Source organism: Fragaria vesca, linkage group LG6 (genome assembly GCF_000184155.1).
Source record: "Fragaria vesca subsp. vesca linkage group LG6, FraVesHawaii_1.0, whole genome shotgun sequence".
Taxonomy (NCBI): domain Eukaryota; kingdom Viridiplantae; phylum Streptophyta; class Magnoliopsida; order Rosales; family Rosaceae; genus Fragaria; species Fragaria vesca.
In genome coordinates, this window is record NC_020496.1 from 13659162 (window position 1) to 13664639 (window position 5478).

Sequence of the window (5478 nt, forward strand, 5' to 3'; positions counted from 1 at the left end):
ATGCCTTCCAATTACTAGTCTCTAATACACCAAATCTAGGCTTCTCACCCTAAAACTAGGCTTCGCCAATCCCATCACATGAAAACTTAAAACACACCCTAAAACTACACATCTTAATTAATGACAATGATAATAACACTTTTTTTGTTTTAGTTAAGAAGACAGGAAAACATGACATTCTAATTGGACAGTGCCTACATTCAACTTAATGGTCTCATATTTATACCAATAGCCGGATTTACACATGCTTGAACTATTTGCTAAGCTTACATAATAGTAAAAGGACTTAAACACTTACATATTTCTTGGTCGTATCTTCATCACCGGCCCTGACATAGGTCTTCTCAAAACCTTTGATAATTGAAAGCTGCTCCCCTTGTATTATGAGTTCCTCCATTGTGTAGATGATAAGAGAAGACCCCGTGTGGTGGTGCATAGTCTTCTCCCCACGGTTCTGCTTGTTTGTCAAGGAGAGTCTCTAATACACGAAAAAATATTAAATAGATTAGTAAAATACAAGGGAAACAATAAAGGTAATTTAAAAAATTACAAGGGAAACAATGAAGGTAATTTTAAAAATCACCTTGAACGTATCTGACTCGAAGTGCTCGCATAGAAACTCCCACTAGTCCTCTCTCCCAATGAAATCTGAAGGCATGCCAGAGGGCCCTTCCTTCAGATAAGTTTTGTGACACTGGTACTTCTAGTCCTTGTACCTGTCTTGTGCCCTCTTCAATATCCAATTGAACATTGGCTCATCATTTTCATCCCACTCGTACTTCGGCTAAGTAAACAAAATTAAAAAAAATTTCTCATGTTAAACACTAAAGAAAAAATAAAAAAAAAAAAAATGTAATTAAGTTTTATTTTTCAAACTGTTTTCAGTTACTTACCGACATTGCATTCCACACCTTCCACTTCTCCTCCTGATCAAGGTCGTAGAACGTCCTTGCCCACATTCCCACCAGACTCCGTATGGCGGAACCGGTATCATGCGCCACCAAGCCGTTTATCCTCCTCACGCTAAGGCCTTTTACACGGGGGCAATACTCCAGCTTGATCTTCTGCCCCGTTTGTGCAACGATATCCTCCGTCTTCTTTTCAAAACATAAACCCCGCTTCTTTTTCGGGGCCGGAGCTACAATTAATATATATACAAAACATTAGGATATTTAATGCTATAAGACAAATACATCAATTAATAAACAAGCTTGCTCAACATTTCCATTAGCACCTAAAACAGTAACACTTGAAGCAATAAGCAGTAAGCAGGGACAGTAACACTTGAAGCAATAAGCAGTAAGTAGGGGTGTCTGCATGCGCGCCCTCGGGTGCACCCCAGGGCGAGCTGCTGGCACCCCGGGGCTCGCATGCAGGCACCCCGGGGCGCACATGCAGGCACCCTGGGCCCAGCATGTAGGCACCCCTGCTTACTGCTTACTGCTTACTTCTTCAAACAGTTTCTGCTTCAATCTTATTATCATCTATCTCTCCCTTGCATCCCAAACTATCCAGAATCACATATAAAAATTCCATATGCAAATAATTGTTCTTAGCTTGTTCATAAAGCCAACAATTCTAAATTAGCATCATATAACTAGACTTCTTAATTGCACTTAGACTTCTACAATTCACTTTAGAAATTCACTATAATTCACCAAAGCACACCAAACTCTCACTAGCTATAATTCAACTGCCCTACCAAAATATTTAAAAAAAAAATTGTATATACAAAACATTAGGATATTTAATGCTATAAGACAAATTCTAATAAATTAATACAAGTATAAGAGGAATTAATATATTTACCTATTGGGCTTCTAACTTTCAAACAAGCGTTGTCGACGATGCGTCTTGCAGATTCAGGTGTCGGTGTAGATGATGGAGATCCCGTTGAACTAGTATCAACGGTAGGGGGCCTCACGATCAAGGGGGAGCCCCTGGTGGTACTGTCTCAGCCGGTATGGGAGTAGGGTGGCTGCTACTGCTAGCTGAGCCGACGCTTTGCCGTATAGACTCCATCAAAGCACTGGCCTTAGTGGCTCGGTCCTTCCTCTTCCCCACGATCACCATCTTGCACATGAATAACACACAATTGTTAGTCCACAGTAAATGAGTGAGTAATAGATAAGATTATGAAAAATAATATCCATAAAAAAAAATAACATGATAACAAACAACTTGTCCTTTTTCTAGCCCTTGATTTTTTTTTTTTTTAGTTACTTGATGCACTGTGGATACAAAAACACTAACAAAAGCTGTGAGCCACTTAGCCACTTAAGCAGAACATACAATGTGATACTGGTTAATTTTTTTTTTTGGATAAATTAAAAAAAAAAGAAAAAAAAAAAGAAAAGCATAGGCATGAGAGAAAGGTACGGTGCATACATATATGATAGAATAAACAAGGAAAGCATAGGCATGAGAGAAAGGTGCATACATATATGATAAAACAAACAAGGATTAAGTGAAGATTTCAGAATTTCTTGATGCAAACTATCAACTTTCAAAAATTATAACTAAATATAGGAAAATCGTTTTCAAGAAATTCCAATTATGAGACGATCTTTAACATGTCTACTGTAACTTTCATGAAGATACCAAGTTCAAACAATCAACTGAATTGCACAGTTTTCAGAAAGAAGCTAACTGGTTCAAAATCTCAGAAAACTGCTCACTGCATATGTATTTTAGGCCACAAGCTAACATCACCTTCACCATTCATTTCCCTTAAATCTCAACATGTAACTTACAATAAACTTTAATATATCAATCCCAGTATAAGCTCAGTAGAACTGAAACTAAATTTTATTTCAAACAAGCTAGTTAACTCAGTATAAGGATATATATGGTTTTGGTTATGAACTGAGCAATAACTAATAAGATTGCTGCACTCCATTGTAATATAATTAACCTTTAACTGGTTTGATGGAGACCCTTTCTAAATTGATCATTAAACTAAATTTGGAAGCATATAGAACTGAGCTGAACAACAACTGAAAATGCATCTAAGCAGCAAAATCAAGATAAGACTTTCTTTCACATATATGAAAAGCATTCATCAACCTTAATATATAGCTAGGCACTCCATCAAATTAAAAATAAAGTTCCTCATTATATATGCATTGGAAAATTTTTAACCGATAGTGTACCAATGTCATCACAACCATAATTGCTAGCTAGCTTCTTCATTTTTAGAGTCTGACTATACAAAAGCAAAACAGCTCCAATCCAAGCTTGACTAATCACTAATCACATATATGATTGTGAAGCCACTGTATTCAACTGTATAATCGAACCTACTTCATTTAAATTAAGCATCTCTTTTGTATAAAACTAAAAATATACCTATCTAGTGGATAAAACTCACTAATAAGCTAGTTTGTCAAAAAAAGTAGATGAATAAGAATCATGGTACATTCTACTATCCATAAAATCAATCAATTCGTGATCCTCATTTAACACCATCATTATCGGATCATTTCCACGACTAATCTATGCCATTATTTGTGAAGGCCAAAAATTAGAATAAAACTGCATAGCTAGTTTGAAGTTCATCCCATGTTTCCATAATTCAATAATATCAGCTACGCATTAGAATGAGGGAATCAAGAACAAAGCTAGCTAACTCAACATAAGTAACTCAATTCCATCTGCTCAGTAAGAGCAAGCAAAGTTAAAAGCCAAGTACATGTTCTCATGCTCTCTTCTGTGTGGTATGTTGCATGACTGAGAGAAGGGAACAAAAAGGAGCTTCTCTATCTACGTTCGGCCAGAGTTGATTACAATAACATAAGCTAATTGCTAATGGCTAACTGTCCAATGCCTGCTAAAATAGGTTAATAATATTGTGCAAATGGTCCTTTTCCCTTTTTTGTAATATGAGTTAGTACAAGCAGAATGCAGTAGTTTTGAGATACACGAATTCCAGTTAAATGCTAATGCACTTGCCAAACAGATATATAACAGTGAGTAAAGAAAATATAAGCAAACACAACAAATTAAGTTCATAGTGAAAACGGGGCATACGAGAGATCGAATACAGACCTCAGTATCGGGGATTTAGGGTTGATGCGGTGGCGAGACTGGAGGCGGCGAGAAGGTGGGAGCAGGGAGATCGGAGCGCCGGGTGGATGCGGTGGCGATTAGTGGAGGAGGTGGGTGGATGCGCGCGGTTGCGATGAGTCTCTTGATCACTGGATGCGGTTGCCGATGGGTGGATGGGGTCTTCGATAGGTCGAGGCGGTTGGCGGAGGTGGTGGGCGGAGGAGTGGCGCAGCTCTGTTTTGTTCGAAGGTATTTAGGGATTAGAGTGGGTTTCAGACCAAGAAAAGACTCAAGTGTTCAGTCTGTATCGATTTTATCTTACCCGACGGAACAAGAAAAAATATTTGTCGCCTAACAAATTAAATTTTGGCCCAAAAAAAAGACGTAAAATTCACCCGCCTAATATTTCAGGATCTTAGGTGACAGAAACAACTACTTTCCGTCGCCTTAGTCGTACCAAGTTGACAACATATTCAAATTCCGTCGCCTTGGTTCGACCAAGTCGACGACTTATTCAATTTCCGTCGCCTAAGTGACATAAAATTTTATTTAACCGCCTAATATTTCGCGGATCCTAAGCGACGGAAAGTCGCCTTAGTACCTCTAAGGCGATAAATTCGTCAAGTTCCGTCGACCAAGTATTTTTTTTAAATTTTTGGACATTTTATTATATTTACATCTGAGTATTTTCATGTAACTTATCAAACTAAACCCAACTGTACTTACTCCACGTAAGTATTCGTACATAAAAAAACATACATATATATGCATGCATTTTAAAAATTAATTACACATGTACGTAGAAATTAAAAATGGAAATTTAATTTGCATGAATAATTAATGGTTACAAATTAATTTAAAAATACATATCCTAAGTTATGCCAAATTATTACAAGTAGATTTAACCGATCGAAATCCACAATAATGGTTACATTAATCGTACTCATGATAATCTGAGTCGTCCGAATCATCCTCCTCCTCAGTTTGGTCAGAATACTCATCATCCTCTATGTATTCTTCATCTATGAAGCCGTCGTCATCATGATTGGGGTTGCATTGTAGCGAGTTCAGTTCAGATGGTGTAACTGGAATGTAACCTATGATAGCCGGAACATGTTGGTTGTTGACACGAATATCCTCAATATCGAGGACTACATGTGGTGATTCCTCTTGATATGGTTCATTCGGTTGATTCGTTGTTGGTTCACTAGGCCCACTCTCATCATCCCCTCCTAATGTAGCTGCACTCCAAATATTCTTATATGACATCACCTACACCACTTTCCAACCCTCACCCACAGCCGGATCATCAAGATAAAACACTTGTTTCGCCATGGTGGCAAGAATAAACGGCTCATTCTCATGTGAAAATTTGATAAACATATTATTCACATAATTATTAATCATAGGAACAAATGCTAATATATATAT

At 37.4% G+C, this 5478-nt stretch overlaps 1 non-coding gene across 1 annotated transcript; it reads right to left on the bottom strand.

Moving 5' to 3' along the window:
- Positions 1-282: 282 nt before the first annotated feature.
- LOC101315357 lies at positions 283-4278 on the bottom strand. Its single transcript, XR_184902.1, has 5 exons — positions 4048-4278; positions 1810-2073; positions 894-1138; positions 584-784; positions 283-478 (listed from the first exon to the last, which is right to left on the bottom strand). It is a non-coding gene; the product is annotated as an uncharacterized LOC101315357 (transcript).
- Between the last annotated feature and the right edge of the window lie 1200 nt (positions 4279-5478).